Source organism: Acomys minous (genome assembly GCF_964271855.1).
Source record: "Acomys minous genome assembly, chromosome: 9".
Lineage (NCBI taxonomy): Eukaryota > Metazoa > Chordata > Mammalia > Rodentia > Muridae > Acomys > Acomys minous.
The window spans coordinates 47,446,154-47,465,524 of NC_140490.1; the positions used below are offsets into that span (position 1 = coordinate 47,446,154).

Consider the following 19,371-nt stretch of genomic DNA (forward strand, 5'->3'; position numbering starts at 1 on the left):
AATACATAAGTAAATAAATACTTCAGAAGAAAAAAAAGATAAGGAAGAAGAGAGAAACAGGAAGGAAAAAATTAAGAAAACAGGTGATTATGAAAACATTGCGATTTTTTAATTTGGTGATGTACATACACACACACACACACACACACACACACACACACACACACACAAACAAATTATTCGTTCCCTGAGGACATCACAACAAATTGCTCCAAATTTGGCAGCTTAAGCAATATTAGTTTAATCTCTCACACATCTGGAAGCCAGCGGTGTGAATTCCAGCTGTCACAAGGCCACCTCTTCTGAGGGCTGTAGCCATTGAGCCTTCCTCGCCTTCCCTGTTTTGCTGGCTCTGAACCTTGGCTTGTACTGCTCCATCTCAGTGCTTGTTCTATGGCTGTGCGGCCTTCTCCTCAGTGTGTCCCTTCCTCTACTTCTCAGAAGATCGCTTGTACACACGCAACCATTTCAGGCCTTGGAAGGCTGAGGCAGGAGGATAGCCAAGGCTACCATGTGAAATCTTGTCTCAAAAAAAAAAAGAAAAAAAAAGAAAAGAAAGAAAAGAAAAACAAGCAAACAAATACACAAATGCAAAACAGCCATCAATGGATTGCTGTCCAGATAACTCAGGACGTTACCTCAAGATGCTTGAGCTAAGTACATCTGTACAGACTGTTTTCCCAGTTAGGGTTATAGCCATAGATTCTTGGGGTTAGGAAATGGAAGAGTCTATTTGAAGACCCCATTCAATACACTTCTTGGCTTATCATGTGTGCTATTCATTCTGTGCCCCCAACTGTGTTGTTTCCTCTCTCTCTTAGACAGGATTTTTCTTTCTTTCTTTCTTTTTAAATATTTATTTGTTTTATGTATATGAGTGCTCTGTTTTCATGCACACTGGAAGGGGTAATCAGATTCCACTGCAGATGGTTGCCGGGAATTGAACTCAGGATCTCTGGGAGAACAGACATTGCTCTTAAGCGCTGAGCCATCTCTCCAGCACCCTAGACAGGATTTTTCTGTGTAGCATGGGACTCCAGAACTCATTGTGCACACCAGGATCCTCCTGCCTTTGCCTCCTAAATCCTGAGATTAATGGAAGGAGCAAAGAGGATTTAAATGTCTTCCTCTCCCATATTCTTCCTATGGCTAGAAATGGCCAGGAAGGAGACGGGGGTCTGTGTGCATGCTAGGTGTCTAGGTGTATTAGTTACTTTCCTGCTGCTGTGAGAAAATACTCTGATCAAAAGCAACTTAAGGAAGAAAGAGTTGGCTTTGGCTTATGGTTCTAGAGCGACAGTTCTGAACCTTCCTTATGCTGTGACCCTCTCATAGAGCTCCTCATGCTGTGGTGACCCCCAACCATAACTGTAATTTTGCTACAGTTATGAATTATAATGCAAATAGCTGATGTGCAGGATATCTGATGTGTGACCCCTATGAAAAGGCTGTTTCACCCCAAAGGAGTCACCACCCACAGGGTGAGAACTGCTGTTCTAGAGCGACAGAGTCCCTCGTGGTGAAGGCATGGCATGGTGGCAGGAGCAGAACTCTCAGGGCCCATATCCGGTGAAATACTTCCGTCAGCAAGTCTACACCTCCTAAAGATGCCAAAACTACCTCCCAGAACCACACCAACCAGACATTCATGAACCTTTGGGAGATATTTCTCACTTGAACCACCACATTGCCCCCTGACCCACAAAGGCTCATGGCCATGTCATAATGAAAAATACGCTTAGCCCAACGTTTAAAATCCCCAGAGTCTTTAATAGTCTCAACACTGTTTCACAACCCAAAGTCTCTTCTGAGGCTTAAGGCCATCTCTTAACTGCGATCTATCTGTAAAAGAAAATACAAAACAACAACAAATTAAACATATAATGGCACAGAATATATATTCCTACTCCGAAAGGGAGGGATGGGGCCATAATGGCAAAATGCTGGACCAAAGCTGTCTTAGTTAGGGTTTCATTGCTGTGAAGGGACAACATGGCCAAGGCAACTCTTCTAAAGGCTAACGTTTCATTGGGGCTGGCTTGCAGTTTCAGAGGTTCAGTCTATTATCGTCGTTGTGGGAAGCAAGGCATCGTGCAGGCAGACATGGTGTTGAAGTTGCCAAGAGTTCTGCATCTGGATCGGAAGGCAGCCAGGAGACTGTGCACCACCCTGGGCAGAGCTTATGCATAGGAAGCCTCAGAGCCCACCCCCCATGGTGACACACCTCCTCCAATAAGACCATACCCTCCAATGGTGCCACTCCCTATGGCCAAGCATTCAAATGGGTGAGTTTAGGGGGAGGGGGCAAACCTAGTGAAACCAACACAAAAGCAGGACAAACACCAGCCAAATCCTGTAGTTCCATGTTCACTGTCTGAAGCTTCAATGTCAAAGGACTTAGCTGACTCCGGCCCCTCCAGCTTCACTGCCTACGACCGAGGATTTACCATCTACTGTTTCACTCAATGGCCTCTCGGAGCTTTCCCACAGGGACTCTGACCCTGTCACCTGTTGTCTGGCCTTGGCGTCTCTGGGAAGCTGTGGAAGAAGAGTCTATGCTCCCCCTCCATCTTACACATCTTTCTTGTCTCCAAAATCAGTATCATGTGATGGCACTACCACGTTTTTCCGCTAGCTTGGGATGGAGCCTCCTTCCCTTGACTACTGCTAGCTTAGGATGGACCCTCCTCGCTTGACTACCGTAGCAGCAGCTTCTCTGTGGGGACACAGTTGCTTTTAGGCACAAGCAACTGCTTAGGCTCTCTTGCACACACTGGAGGCTTAGCTGGCTGGGGCCTTGCCCGAGGGCACCTTTTCTATCTTGCCCGTGCAGACTAGAAAGCCTTTCTTCAAAGGTGCTAGTCTTAACAATTACAGTCTCTTTTTCAGCACGTGACCTGACCTAAGCTTCCTCGTGCTCTTTTTCCTCACCAAATTGCACTTTTTGATTTATTTCTGCCTCTCTTGTTGCTCTTTTTTTTTCCTTAGACCTGAATACAAGTGATCAATAATAGCCACACTCGAGACTCAATATTATGTTGTCTTGAAAGCTCCCCTGCCAAGAAAATTAATTCATTCCCTTTAAATTCAGCCCCAGGTAAGTTCTCCAAGCATGGGACAAAGACAGTTAGGGATTTTACCAAAATATCACATGAATGGCCTCTAGCCCAGTTGCTAAAGAGGCCTTGCTCCGCTTTAAGACCTCATGGCCTGGGTCTCCACTGTACACATTACATTACTCTTAGCATTTACCTACTAGGATCCCCCTAGACTCACCCACTAAGCTCTGCTTACAGCATTTCTAGCCCAAAGTTCCAAAGTCTACTACACTCCTGGAAAACATGGTATGTTGCCTTTCTTCCTGGCAGCAGACTTGCTACTGCAACCAAGAACCCTCTCGCCCTCCTGCCTCAAGCTGTGAGCCAGAACAAATCGTCCTCCCTTCTTCCTCCAAGTGCTGCTTGCTAAGATTCTGTCATACAGTGAGAAAAGTAACCAAAACAGAACAGGACAGGACCCGAACAGATGTGGACTCCACATGGGTTGGACATGACTTACTTACAGAGCCTGAACATGGCCAGACAGTTCCTCTGTCAGTAATTCAAGCTGCAGAGTTGGAAGAAAATAAGTTGTTTAGTAGTAGAAGTGTGGAAAAAGGAGGGGGGGGAGAGGGGAGGGGGAAGGAGGGGGAGAGGGAAGGGGGAAGGAAAGTGGGGAGGCGGGGGAAGGGGAAGGAAGGTGGGGAGGGAGGAGGGAGAGCCATAAGAGGACACTGATGCCAAGGTGGGATTGTGTCCATGTGATTACAACTACAGAGGAAGAGGAGAGGAAACTATGAGTAATAATAAGAAAATGATAAGAAAAAAATGATAAGAGAAAGAAGAGCTACAAGAAGAAGAAGATCCCCAGTCTATAAGAGATGCAAAGAGCAATCAAGTCCCTGGAGCTAATTCCAGGTCTAGAATTTAGCATTATAACAACTCCTTTGTGTGTGTGTGTATGTGTGTGTGTGTGTTGTTTTGTTGAGACAGGGTTCCCACACAAGCCAGGATGTTCTTGAACTCACTATATAGCTGTGGCCGGTCTTGAACTCTTTTTCCTTCTGCCTCCACCTCCCAAATGCTGAGATTACAGGCTTGCACCACCCATCTTGGCTTAAAACCTTTCTCAATACAATTTTACTGGGTCTTTCAGTATCCAAAATATCCAAGCTAGAATAATCTTTTCTCCACTCTATGACATGTTGAATTATGCTTTCTTTGTTCAGCCCACACTTCTGGCCAGAAAACACTTGAGATGTTAAATTATAACCAGAACAGGAAGTGTCTTGAATCCCCACCCTTCTGGAAAACTACTGTGCTTACCAAGCTGCCAGAACACCTATGCTGAAAACCTAGTTCTAGAAGTCCTGAGCTGCTCTACAAGCCTGGTGAGGCAAGGATGTGCTGGAGCCATAAGGAAGAAAGATCTTGCCACCCCTAGCACTACCTCCTGATGTTTTTCTTTACCATGTTTCCTCTCATTTGGAGTCAGAATGTGGGACTCCTGTGCTGTCTCCATTTCACACCCTGTCTGACAACGTCGCTTCCCGGTGGCTGCACAAGGCACGAATAGAATGGACTGCTCCTGCCAATACTTTGTCTATACTGATGCTAGTGTGGATTTTCTTCAGCACCGGTTTTCAAATGGGAGTGGAAGGAAGAAAGAGGAAAAAAGAGCTCATGCTCTTTGCTTATAGGGCTACAGAGATGGGACACACACACACACACACACACACACACACACACACACACACACACAAATAAATTCAATATAAAAAAGAAAACTCATTCAAAGGCATATCAAATATACAAACTTTGTTACTATTTTCATAGTAGGTAGTAGTAGTAGTAGTAGTAGTAGTAGTAGTAGTAGTAGTAGTAGTATGATTTTGGGGTTTTTTGAGACAAGGTTTCTCTGGGTAGCCTTGGCTATCTTAAAACTTGCTCTGTAGACCAGCCTGGCCTCGAACTCATAGAGATCTGCGTGCCTCTGTCTCCCAAGTGCTGGGATTAAAAGCGTGCACCACCAGTGCCTGGCCTGTTGTTACTGTTATTGAGACGGGGTTTCACTATGTACACCTAGCTGGCCTGGAGCTCGCTGTAGAGACTAGACTGGTCTCAAACTTGTAGCAATCCTCCTGCCTCTGCGTGTCCCTACTCTGAGTACTGGGGTTTACTAGCATGCACTGCCACACCTGGAACTAATTACTACATAAAATAATGGGCTTTGTTACCACATCTTCCTGCGTCTCTATCATCTCCCTTTCCTCCTCGTCACCCCCGCCCTTGTTCACCCCAGCGACTGGTTCCGTTTGGTTATAGTTTGAACGTGAACTGTCTCGCGTGGGTCACCTGTTTGGACAACTGGTCTGCAGCTGGCAGCGGTGTTTTGGAAAGCTGCAGACGCTTCCGGAGGTGGAGCCTGGGTGAAGAAAGGGAGTGGGGGTGGGGAAGGGCACAGTGGGTTTCCTTGTATTCCTGCCGCCATTCTTTCTCAACCCTGAAGGATTGTTTCTTCTTGGTTTCTTTTAGACAGGGTCTTACTATTGTAGACAAGGATGGCTTCAGACTCCCAGAGCTCCAGCTGCCTGTGCCTCTTGAGTGCTGGGATTAAAGGGGTGAGCCACCACCACCCAGCCATTAAGCCCCTTCTTAAACTCTAAAACCAAACAAAACCTTCCTCCTTAAAGCTGCTTCTTGCTGGACATTTGAGGATTGGCGTTTTTCCGTTTGTTTGTTTTTTTGTTTTTCGAGACACGGTTTCTCTGCGTAGCCTTGGCTGTCCCGGATTCGCTTTGTAGACCAGGCTGGCCTCGGACTCACAGTGATCCACCTGCCTCTGCCTCCCGAGTGCTGGGATTAAACGTGTGCGCCACCACCGCCTGGCTGAGGATTGGCTTTTGAGTCCGTTTCCTAATATACCTCAGGCTGGCCCTCACCACGTGTAGCCAAGGCTGGCCTCTAACTCACAATCCTCTCGCATCTACCCGCACACGCTGGGATTTCAGGTGTGATCCACCACGCACATCAGAACTGTCTTAGTTACTGTCATTTCCATCCCTCGGTGCTGACTGCTATTTATACTCCGACTTTGTGGAATCTCTTGTTATGTAATCAAACCCCCCAATGGGGGAATTTGCCTACATCACTTCAGGTACAGGGCCACACACAGGTCATTCTTTAATAACAGAGTTTCTAATCCCACTGCCCATCTAAAGAATGTAATGATGTAATGTGTTATTGTGCCTGCAAAGCTGGGAATAACCTGGGAGATTTGGAGATGCGGGAAAGAACACGGATTCCTGCCTGGCCAAGTCTGTCATTGCCGGTGCTGCCTGGAGCCTTGTGCTGGCCCAGCAGGGAAGAGAGTTCATAGGTCAGAGCCACCTGTCTTCCACATGGGCCTGAGTTAGCCCAAGCTTGCTTTACACGTTAGAAATTAAAGCCTCCACAGTTTACAATGCTCTCCAAATGCTACACCAGTTGTGGCTGACAGAGCAAGTATTGTACATTCAATGAAAGTATGGTCTTTTTTTAAAAAAACATAGAATTCTTAAGGAGGAAGGGTTAAGTTTTGGCTCACAGCATACAGGTTGTTTGTGCAATCAGAGATGAGGTAACATCAGACATAGAAGGCTGGTGCATAAAACATGAAACTTGGGTCTGGAGAGATAGCTCAGCAGGTAAGAGCATTTGCTGCCCTTGAAAAGGACCAGGATTCAGTTACCATCTGTAGCTCCTGCTCCAGGGAATTCAACACTCACTTCTCACTTCTGGCCTCTGTGGGCATTAGGAACACACACCACGTGTATACACACATGCAGGCATGCACACATGCACATAAAATAAAAATAAATAAATCTCAAACAAACAAAAAATGTAAACTTTTCTTTTTCTCTGCAGAGGGTATATAGCCAAATAATGATTTAAAAAAAAAAGCATAGGAAACACAGCCCCAGTTACATAGTAGTGAGCCATGTGGGCAGATAGACAGACAAGAATAGAGCCGTGAGGGCAGAGAAGGAGGGGGCGGGGGCAGAGAGAACAGGAAGGAGGAGAGAGAGCTGGAACAGAGATTAAGAGCTGGGGTCGAGGAGTCCTTATTTCCAACACACATCTGACACACTTGTTGGCAGCAGATGATGATGTAAGTAATTGCAAGCCAGCTGAATCACCTGTGTGCTAACACCTACATTTTTGTTTGTTTGTTTGTTTGTTTGTTTGTTTTCTTCATTGTGTCCCCTGATGAGCCCAGACCATTCATTCTGATCAGGCTCAATTTCCTAAACTGTCTTCTTTGCATTTTATAAGTCACTGGAGAAATGCTTCCTACCCTATATTCTGTTTTGCTTTCTCCTAGAATCTTTGGAGTCTTTTCTTTCACATTTAGGCTTGCAGTCATTACTTGGTTTGTCCTACTGTGTTTTTTGAGACAGAGTCCACTCTTTAGTTCTCAGGCTGGCCTTGAACTCTTGGCAAGCCTTCTGCCTCCACATCCTGATGGTTGGTATTTTTCAGGTATAAGCCACCAAACCTGGCTCATTTGTTCTTCAGTCATAAGTGAGAAAAGGATTTATTCTTGACTTAAGTCTGAATGAAGGAAAGCAGGTAGCGTGGCTGTGCTCATTTCTCTCTGATGCTGACTGTGGGTGTGGTGGGACCAGCTGTCTCAGGCTCCTTCCTTGATTTGCCCCCAGATGATGTACTCTGGCCTGCAACTGATCGTGTCTGCAGGCTGTGCAGAATGAAGCTCACAGACTCTGGACAAAGAGCATTCAACCAGCAATTTGCTAGAGAGAAAACAAGCAAACAAACAAAAAAGAAGAAGAAATTCCTGCTGGTGAGAAGGGGTCCAAGCATAGAAAAACCATCCAAGTGGCCAGGTCTAGGAACTCATTAAGGGACGTGGAGGAGGTGAGGGAATTAGTACAAATGGCACCTTTCTTCCCCACAGGACAGCTCTTCACAGCCAATGCTGATGAGAGTGAGGGAGGGCGAGGCCCCGTGCATGGCTCAGCACCATTGCCCCTTTTGGAAGACTCAACTCCAGAGATGCTAAGGAGACTTCTGTGGCCACTGCAGCGTCTTATCCTTCTTCCGCCATTTTTTTCCACACTTTTTCCCTCTCAAGATAATGTCTAGTATAGACACCTTCTGCAAACCATTCTGAGTCTTCGTCCCTGAATAGTGCCATAGCAGAGCGTGTTACACGCTGGAACAGCTCTTGAAGATGAGGGAGATGGCACGATGGAGGATGGTACCTGCTGAATGCCTACCAACCTGGATTCAGTTCCCCAGGGCTCCACATGGCTGACTGAGAGAACCAACTGCCACAAGTTGTCCTCTGAACACACATAAGCTGTGGCACGCGCGCGCGCGCGCACACACACACACACACACACACACACACACAAATAAATGTAACTGGGGATGAGGGCGGGGGAAGCAGCTCTTGAAGTAACTACAAAAAAAATGAGAGTTATAGGGAAGCTGAAATTCATTTTTCACCCCTGTTCTGAGCTGTTATTTTCATATCAACCCATTAAACCTCAATGTTTGGATAGCCAGGACAGACAAGGAGAGACATGCCTGAAGAAAAGCACACAATGCTAATAAAAAGATCTATTTAATCCAAGGACTTGAGCAAAGCCCATTTAAACTGTTTATCCCCCATTACCCCAAGGGGTTTCTACATAGAAAGAAACCATGTGAGTGAGTCTATCCCAGAAGAGGAAGATTTTTCTAAATTAGCAAGCAAGCAATCAACTTTGCACATACACAGAGATGCCAGAAAGAATTCGGCCAGGTGGCTTTCCCGGTTTCTATCAGCACTCATATCTTACACAATAAAATACGTTACTGCAGAAACCCAAGAGCAGATGGGGTCAGCAAGCTTCCAGAGAGCCAAACCCGCGGAGGTCCCTGGAGGCGAGCAAGAGTTTGGCAAGGAGAAGAGGAGGAATGGGTTCAAAGATTGTAGACAAGGTGGGTGCTGAACACATAGCTGTAATTGTAAAGAAAATGGGGAAGGTGCACGGAGGGCAAAAATCACACCCACTGAAGACTCCAGCTTGTGAAAATGGATATCCATGTGAAAGGAAAGACAGCCTGTGTTGGGAACACCACTGAAGGATCTACCTGATCAAAACCAACCGCCTAGACAAGGGTTTTCCAAGCTCAGCCAGCAAGGAACACGGGGGCCTCTACAGATTTGGTAGACGGGGACCTTATTGCGTATTGGGCAGGCAGCAGAACCTGGCAATGCCATCCACATGATACTGGCTTTGCGACTGTGCAAAATGTAACTGTTGTAGGGACTTAGGGCTTGCATCAAGATTATAGACATTCACTGAAGTCAGCCAATATATGGCAGGTTCCGCTTGTCTAAGAGGCCATTGCATAGTCCTATGAAAACCCAGCACAAATTGAAATGGAAAATAAGTATATTAGATATGACAGGCCCTTGGGACATCTACTGATGAAAACTGTAGGTACAGAATAGAATGGTCCAAGAGGGAGGACATGCATGTTACAGGCAGCAGAGCTATAAGGATGGAGCCCAGATGAGGCTACAACCAGCCCCAGATGCCAGACATGAAGCTGCACGGTTCGCTATTTGCCATAGCACGTTTTGGGCTTGCTCCAGTACAATCTTCCCTTCCTATCCTCCCATTCTTCCCTTTTTGAACGACTATGTTTTCATCATGTATTGAAAGATCGAAACTGAACTTTTGCTCTTCCAGGGATTCGTAGTTAGGAGAGTGTCCTGAAACTCAGAAGAGACTCTGGACTTTGGGGCCTTTGAGCAATGTTAGAGCTGTTAAGATCCGAGGGGCTCTTAAAGATGAACTAAGTGCATTTTGTGTCATGATATGTCCCTTTGACAGCCAGGCATGGAACATTATGATTTCTTTTCTTTTCTTTTTTCTTTTCTTTTCTTTCCTTTTAAGATTTACTTATACCATGCCTGCCTGCTTGTACCCCTGCAGGCCAGACGAGGGCATCAGATCTCATTATGGATGGTTGTGAGCCACCATGTGGTTGCTGGGAATTGAAGTCAGGACCTCTGGCAGAGCAATCAGTGCTCCTAACCTCTGAGTCATCTCTCCAGCCCTGGAACATTATGATTTTTTTTTGGTTGCTATTTCTTTTTTTTTTTAAATATTTTTATTTAAATTTTAATTTATGTGCATTGGTGTGAGGGTGTCAGATCTTGGAGCTACAGACAGTTGTGAGCTGCCATGTGGGTGCTAAGAATTGAACCCGGATCCTCTGGAAGAGCAGACAGTGCTCTTAACCACTGAGCCAACTCTCCAGCCCCGGAACATTATGATTTAAAAGTAATGTTCTGGGGTGTCAAGTTGGCAACAGGTAGATTTATGATGACTGATCTTCATTGTCAACCTGAATAGACTTAGAATCATCTAGAGACACAAGCACAGGCACGCATGCCTGCGAGGATGTTTCCTGAGCAACTTAACTGAGGAAGGAAAACTAAATACAAATGGCACCACCCCATGGGTAGAATCCAGACTAATTAAAAGGAATGAAGGGGAAAAGGCAAGCTCAGCCCGAGCCTTCATCTCTCTCTGCTGCCTGATTCCCAGCATCATGTGATTGACTCAGCTGCCTCCCACTCCTGCCACTACAGATGGAGTCACCAAGCCCGCCCCACACTGATGAACTCTACCCCCAATCTTTGAGCCAAAACAACCCCCTTCCTTCCCTAAACTGCTTTTGTCAGGCATTTTGTCCCCATAATGAGAAAACCAACTATTTCACCCTCTGTAGGCAGGGAAAATTTAGAGTGTCTACGACTCATCTTTGAGAAGGAGTTATAAGCCAGGAACAAATTACAACAAACCGTATTATTTATCACGATTCATATCTTAATATAAGATTTTTCTCAAGACTGACATTATATCTTACTATTGTTTCTGAGGTAATAACATGTATTTATGTATGTTTTAGTCAGGCCAGAAATACAACAGAGGAAAAATGATTTTATCCCAGGAAGAAATTCATTAATTCATTCATTCTTTCCCAGCTCCTTTTTTTTTTCTTTTCTTTTCTTTTTTTTTTTTTTTGGCTGAGTAGGCTAGGATGGTCTCAGATTCACTGAGGATGACCCTGAGCTTCTGATGCTCCAGCCACTTACTTCCATGTGCTGGGCTCTCAGGTGATTTCAGCTGTGTGCTACCATGCCTGAGTAAAGAAGTTTCACTCGGAAGACAACTGACTGACTCTAGAGAAAGTGAGTCAGGGTGGGGGTGAGTTACACAACATGGCATGTCTACCTGTTCTATAACACTTTCCTAGGAGATGGAAATATCCTATTCTCAGTGAAGCTCCTTAAGCAAGAAGGTAATCAAAACAAAAGAGCTTTTGGAAGTCCCTGAAGCTGACCAGATTCACTAGACCCCCCCCCCCCCCGCCAGAGTAAGCAATGAAAGCCAAGAAGTCCTCTCAGAAGAGCCGAGCCAAGCTGCAGAGAAGATTCATTAACCAGACCAGCTGCCTGGAAAAAGCGAAAACCAGCCAATCGAGATTTAGACCAATTCAGTCACTCGGAAGGGACATTCTCTAACCTGCTGACTTGCCCACAAGCTGTGCAAAGTGCTCCAGGTTCCCCGCTTTGTGAGCTGGCACACCCCTGCTGGCATGGGTAGGTCCTGGTGATGCAGCTGTCTTTGAGTCATCTCTGCTCATGTAAGTAAGTAACCCCAACAAAACTCATTGGTTCACAAAGTTGGACTTTGGTGGAATCCATACTTTGATTTGTTGTGGGTTCCCTACCTGGGATGAGTAGATGTGTGTGTTGCCATCTCCCCAGAAAAAGTTTTGTCATGTAACACTGCCATCATCAAATGGGACCAATGTTAACATATAGGCAGCGCCACTGGCCTAACTCTGGGTTGCTTAGCAACCTCTAATGTATCACCTGCTGCCGGGTGTGTGCCAGACTTTCAGCTGTGCACCAGATGTTAAAAGACCAATCTGTTGCTGCATTCACACACTCTCAAGATCTCCCTCCCCACCCCCCTCTCTAGGTTTCTCTCTCCATCCCTGTGTCTGGGGTGTCTCCTCCCCCCATCCCCACCTCTCTCTCTCTTCCATTGTCTCTCTGTCTCTGTCTCTATCTTCATGGTCTACTCAGGCCCTGACTCCTTTCTCCAAATAAATCTCTTTATATCAGATCTGTTGCGTGGCTTCTCTCTCTCTCTCTCTCTCTCTCTCTCTCTCTCTCTATATATATATATATATATATATATATATATATATATGTTTTTTGTTTTTTGTTTTTTGTTTTTTAACCAGCCTCTGCCTCCCCAGTGCTGGGAGACATGTGCCACCATGCCTGGCTCTCTCTATATTTTTAAATACAAAGACTAGATAGATAAGATAGACCTCAAGAATATTATTAAAGTGCTTTAGGTCCTGTACCTTTTTAATCCCCAAGTTCTGCTCAGCCCCAGCATTCATCATCCATTCACTGACCTCCACCTAAGGCCTTACTGGTATTCTTAAGAAGCAGAGGACTGAAGAAGAGGAAATAAAAGGATGAAGAAGAGTAGGGGCGTGGCGGAGGAGGAAGAAGGAAGAGAAGGAGGCAAAGATTCTTCTTCGGTGGTTTGGATACAGTATGCTGGCACCAACGTCTTCAGTGGTGTGGTGCAGTCCTCTCCACGTGGGCTGAGAGAAGAAAGAAGACACCTGTGAATAGGCAAGAGCTCAAACAAGGCACCCAGTTGTTTCTTCTGGTTTCAAAGTGAGGTTTCCAGAGGAGGGGGAAATCTATATCCGGAATAGGTAGTGGCTAGTGATTTGGGCCACAGAAGAGTATCCAAACCCAGAATGACCTTACATAAGCTAAAACAATGAAAAGAACAAAAGGAACATTGTAAAACACAAAAGTGTAGCTAATGACTTCAGATCAACTAGAGAAAGCAAGAACAAGATATAATTAAAAAAGAAGGAGAAGAAATTTAGGAAAAGAATCCTGGAAAGTAAAATAATTGTAACAAGAGGTGAGTGATCTGGCTCAGTGGTCAATGGTGCTGGCTGCCAAGCATGGCCACTTGCGCTCACCCTCAGGACTCATGTGGTGGGAAGGGAGAGCAGCTCCCACAAATTGTCCATTGACATCTATCTATACTGGTGCCAAGGCGCGCGCACACACACACACACACACACACACACACACACACACGTAAATACATAAGTATACAAATAAAGTTTACAAAATAGAACAGGCTAACAACACTTAGATGTTCAATAGAAATGTCAAACGCTAATGTTGACTGAACTCTCCCAGGACGGAGAACAGTGGTAGAAAATAGGAAAACTGGAGAATGGTTCTGGGAAGCTCAAAATCCAAAGAGGGCGGGAAGGAAGAAGGACGTGTCTACGCAATAACGAAGCGGTGCTGCCCAGAACTACAGTGCAGGCATGTCATACAGGGAGCTCAGAATCCTAGTGTGACAAGGAAGAGGCTGGGGAGTTGGAGTGGCCAATAAAGTGCTTGTCGCCTAAGCATTCAGATGTAAGTTCCAGCCCCAGGACCTGCATGAAATGCCGAGTGTCGGGGGGAAGATAGTTGGGTCCCCAGGGCTGGCCTGCTGGCCTTAACTGATTGGTGAGTATCCTGTTCTGGGTTCTGAGGGAAGGACAAGGTCTCTGCAGAGGATGAGTTTCGGCTTCTCAGCTGCAGGGGATCAGCCTCTGAAGGCCTGAACTTGAGCTGCTTTTCAGAGGCACCTTCAGCAAGTCAGTTCCTGCACACATTCTGATCGAGGCAGCGCGCCTTCAGACAGGCTACTTCAAAGCCTGTGTGCCATCACTGTGGATGGAACTCATGCCAGATACAATGGCTCTGCTAAAATTCTCCTACAGGTGAGTTTCAGGTTCAAGGACTTCTGGCCTCCACAGTCAGGTATATGCGTGTGCATAAACACTTACACACTCACACAGCCCTGGATATAGTAACAAAGAAGATGGTAATAATGTTGCTGATGATCGTGGTGGTGGTGGTGGTGGTGGTGGTGGTGGTGGTGGTAACAATACGGCATACCAAAGAATATTGTCCTGTATTTTCATAAAACCAAAGGGTGCAAAGCCATCCTCAAAGACATTCCTTTCTCCGGGGTGAGATGAACACAGACACATTTTCTGCAAATGTTATCTTCTTTCATCTAAAGCCACGATACTTTTTTCTGTCCTTTCCCCTTTAAATTCTACTCCCCCATAAAATAAGCCAAACCTCCCCCTCTCCCTCCCTTTCCCCATCTTTGGCATAAAAAAAAATTACCAGATTCAGGAAATTCATTAAGAGAACAGAAGTCTCAAAGGATAGGTCTGGAGGCATGAGTAATGCAGGGAATAAATCACAGCCTCCTCATGCTCTGAGGTTCATAACTCAGTTGGAGTATAAAGGTGTCTTTCATTTGAAAGGCTATTATTCTTCATACGCCAATGAAAACACTATGGGACATTGATAGCCAGCCTTCCTTTTCTCTTCAAACACCACAGTCCCCCTGACCTGAACAGATGGGCTCCCATGATAAACAGGACAGCGTTCCACCGAGCCGGTGGTGACGCTGACATCCTGTCCCAGTGTTCCTAAGCTGTGCTGTCCTCCCAACTAGGACCAGCCTGGAGCCGTATTTAAGATCCAGATGATAAGCGGGCAGAGGTTACTTCCGGTCATCCTGCACTCCAGCCATTCTTTATAACAAGAAAGAGCTAGATGATCACCATCGAGGAGGGATTCCGGAGAAAGCAAGGGAAAGGAGGATCCAGCCCCTCCTTCCCGGTGTCATCTGCACTGACGGCTCCACAGCGATGGCGGCTGTGCATCTTGGTTCCCACAGGATCGGGCTGGTTTTCCCTGTGCTAATGCAACTGTAATAAAGAGTGCATGTATGTACACACACACACACACACACACACACACACACACACACACACACACACACCATTTCTACCTCAGGTGCCTCCCGACTGGCTTCTTCAAAGGCCCTCACTTTCCCCAACATCACCAGAAGCAATGGCAGCCATCACTGAGGCAGAAATTCTCCGAAGGAATGGCAGGTAGTATTTGCTGTCACCTGCAGCATTGAGAACTCAGGTTGGGATGAACTTACACCTGAGCTCCCTATGTCATGCTCTTGCAGAAAAGAGCTGTCACTACCAGTCGACAAACCACAGTAAACAGCTCACTTTGTTCCAGTGACGCCGATGACGCCAGTGATGCCGGCTGAGGTATTGAGAACAGGTTCAAAACCAAGCCCATCCTGCGCGCGCCTGCGTACACCCGTCTGAGGGCGGTGCTTTTCCCTCTCTGCCCCTCTGCCTCCTTGTTCATTTAAACTCTGCTCAGGAAGGACTGCACCCAAGTGCTTGCTGTGCATACCTTTAAGTACCCACTCCTCAACAAATGTTTACTGTGCTCCAATCCCTAGGCAGCAAGGCTCGGGATGGTATGTGGCAGGGTAGGGGGCTGTGGCAGGCAGATTCTTGTTCTTATCAATCTTTCAGGTGGCTTCCTATGCCAAAGAGTATGGGACCCACCGGGGGCCTTCTTCTTGTGTGGTCAGGTTTCTCCCGCATTTTTTATTAATTAGTTAATGTATTCACTTTACAGCCCGATCTTAGCTCCCTCCTTCCTCTCCTCCCAGGCCTACCCTCCCTTCTCTATCCCCCCTCTCCTATTCCTCAGAAAAGGGGAGCCCCCTTATCCACCCACACCAGCCAATCAAGTCTTAGCAGGACTGAGTTCATCTTCTTCCCCTGTGGCCTGGCAAAGCAGTTCCATCAGTGGGAAGTGATCAAAAGCAGGCAACAGAGTCCATGTCAGAGACTGAGCCTGCTTCCCTTCCTAGTGGACCCACATGAAGCCTGAGCTGCCCATCAGCTACATCTATGTAGGGGACCTAGGTCCAGTCCATGCATGGTCCTTGGTTGGTGCTTCAGACTCCACAAGCTCCTCTGGGCCCTGGTTAGTTGGCTCTTTTGGTCTTCTTGTGCAGCTCTTGATACCCCTAGGTCCTTTTATCCTGCCCCCCCTCCCTCACTTTTCCACTAGACTCCCTATGCTTTGCCCAGTGTTTGGCTGTGAGACTCAGCATCTGTTTCAATCTGGTGCTGGGTGGAGCCTATCAGAGTTGTTCTCTGACAGAACATTATGCATAGTGTCATTAATAGTCAGAGATTGGCTCTATTCCATGGGGTGGGACTTGGGTTGGGCCAGGCATTGGTTGGACATTCCCTCAATCTCTGCTCTATCTGTTCTATCTTTATCCCTGCATGTCTTATAGACAGGGTAAGTTTTGAATAAAAGTGTTTGTAGGTGGATTGATGTTCTTCCTCCATTAGAAGTCTCATCTAGTTAGAGGATGTCCTCTTCAGTCTCAATGGCCCACTGGGGCTTCTTTAAGCAAGAAAATATAGAGGCCAGGGATGCAGTTCACAGGTCACTGGTAAAGAGCATGCTTAGCCCATGTGAAGCCCTGCGTTCAAGACTGACTATGCAATTGTATCAAATTTTGATTTAGAAAGAGTATTGAAATGGCAAAATTTTTAACAAAGGAATCATTTATGTGAAAGACTCAAGAGAGAAGGTCTTATCTCAAGTTCATGGGTAAGAAAAAGCAGACTTCCTCTAGTGGATTAGGGACCTCAAGTATGACTTCAGTATGACTTCAAGGCAAGCAGTCCTCAGCTTGTCACGTCACTGAGCCAGGGCATCTGACTGGAAGGTGCTTTCCCTCTCCAGGGTGCAGCTCAGGTGTTACAGGAAGGAGAAACAGGTGACCCAAACTCCAAGGAATAGTGACCAAATAAACCAAGTATCGTGAGCCCTCATGACATTGCCATGGGATTTATGTCTTTGTAATTTTGACAATTCCAAATGTTACTGTAGCTGAAGCTGCTTTAAAATTCCTTGTCTGGAGGAAGGAGAGTGGGTGGACCAGGTTTACCCTCTCCCAAACTTTTCTGCTGTGAAGGATGTTCAATAGTGTCACACATGAATGACACGTGAACTTGGGGGTGGGGAGGTGTCAAGAAAGAGGCTCATGACGTTCACAAGAGAAATGTGAGGCCCAGAAAGCTGACGAGTGCCCATTCTGGGCATGACGTGAGCAGTAGGCAGTTGCTGGGGAGAGGAGACGTTTCAGAAGTGCAGCTGACAGCAAGTTGCCCAGCGAGTTCCATGCGTGCAGCTATTACGAGTCATCATGTGTGCCAGGGTGGGCTTTGCAATGATGCCGCTGCCTGTGAGTCATTCATGTTTCTGTGACTCCAATAAACTCGGTGCTTCGCCAAGCTGAACCTGGGCAGAACCATGTCTCTGTCCATCATCGCCCTCTGTATCTGGGGGTGAATAGAAAGAGACCCCAAGGAAAAGTGATGCAACGTGAAACGTGGTCTCTAGGAAATGCGGGTGAACGGTGGTTATAACTTGCTACTGTTTGAACGTGGCCCCTGCCCAAGGCTCATGGGTTAAAGGTGTGGTCCCTAGATCAAAAACGGGAGACAATGGAGTATGTAGGGAGTGGGGCTTAGTGGAAAGATGTTAGCTCACTTATCCCTTAAATAGGGCAACTGGTATCCCACCCTTTCATCTTTCTGTTTCTTGGCCACTTTGAGGTGAGCAGGATACTCTGCTGTGTGTTGCCACCATGAGGTTCTAAGACAGCACAGGCCAATTATGCATGGACTGAAACCTCCAAAAACTATAGCCAAAAATAAACCTTTCCTCTTTATAAGTTGATCAATTCTAGTATTTTGTCGTAGCAATGGACAGCTAAGTAACACATAGCTGGTTTCTTTATTATCAATAGTTAAGACAGCACTTCCCAGGACTGAGAAAGGATCCATGGTTTGATTAAGGACACACTGCCTTAATAAGCAGATCTGGGGGTTCAACTCTTGTCTTTCTGGGTCTAAAAATCAAGTTTGGGCTTGGGTGTAGCTCAGTGGTAGACTATTTGACTTGCATTCTTGAGGCCTAGGACTATGAAAGAAACAAATTCAAACCTACTCACAGTTTACTTCCTCATACCGACTCCCCTGATATGAGCTCCTCTGTCAGTATATATAACTTTATATAACACTATAAATTTCTCCTAAGTTCAGATTGATCCCACTCTCTCTCAAAAGGAACCTGCTGAGAGGGCTGGAGAACGGCTCTTCAATTAAGATCACTTGATGCTCTGGCAGAGGTCCCAAGTTCAGTTCCCGGCACCCATGTTAGGCAGTCCACAACCTTCTGTGACTCCAGGTCCAAGGCACCTGATGCCTTCTTCTGGCCTCTAATAAGCTGTGTGCATGATAGCAGAATGGAGCTGGGGGATGTTACTTAGAAGCAAGCACAAAGCCCTAGGTTTAGTCCTCAGAACGACAAGTGGGAGGGAGGAAGCAATAGTGGTCACTAGCTCCTAGAAAGGATAGGATAAATAAGGAATAGGGTGAGCTGGATGAAGGGTCTCAAAGTACAGTTACATGTAAGGAATATATTGTGATGTGCTACACCATAGTAGGATGATGAGAGTTCACAACAATTCATTATGTATTATATGGGTATATATTATGGAGACATAAGGAGAGAGGATTTTAAAACTTCCCATTCCCCCCAAAAAGGGGGGAATCAAATTACCTCAAACCGGCCAAGTGTTCGTCAGCTCTCTGCTACTCTAACAAATCACTTGATATAAATAGTGTATGGGAAGGAAAGACTTGCTTTGACTTACAGTCCATCAGCATTTGGGCCCATCGCTATGGGCCTTGGCAGCACCGTCCACTGCATGATAGCTATGGTCCTCAAGGGTCCGCTCCAATGTGCAGACCCAGCATGGAGAAGGGACAGTGCCGGCCTCCTCAAGAAGCCCCATCTAAAGAGTGGTGTGGTACAGAATTTGGCCTGAAGTGGGTCCATCTCATTGCCAGTGGAGGATGAAGGGTCAGAAGAAAATAGGACCGCACTGCACGTGATTTGAGCTCTAATATGACCCTGGAATGGTCAATAAACAGGCAGAGACTGCTGTGCAGACCAAGGCAAGACTCACAGAGGTTGATTCAGGCTCTCCCTAAAAATGATTACTGATTACATAATTTTCCCCTCCCTAAATTCTTTGTGGGATCAGATCCACCCATGTGGCTTATAAATATCTCTCAATACCCAGTGAGTGAAGCAAGCATTTTTCAAGGATCAGAGATTAAATGTCTGTAACTGACACGTTAGGACCAGAACACTCAGTGTTAATCAGAGCTGTTAAGTAAACGTTTCAAGAATTCTTTTGCACACAAACATCCCATCAGCGATGAAGTG

At 46.1% G+C, this 19,371-nt stretch overlaps 1 long non-coding RNA gene across 1 annotated transcript in view; it reads right to left on the reverse strand.

Annotated features, from left to right (window-relative positions):
- Positions 1 to 1,698: 1,698 nt before the first annotated feature.
- The window catches only part of LOC311605264, a 32,593-nt gene continuing 14,920 nt past the window's right edge, over positions 1,699 to 19,371 (reverse strand). The window contains exons 2-3 of the long non-coding RNA XR_014781871.1: positions 3,563 to 3,606; positions 1,699 to 1,842 (exon numbers count right to left, since the gene is read on the reverse strand). This is a non-coding gene — a long non-coding RNA (uncharacterized lncRNA). The remainder of the gene's footprint in view (positions 1,843 to 3,562; positions 3,607 to 19,371) is intronic.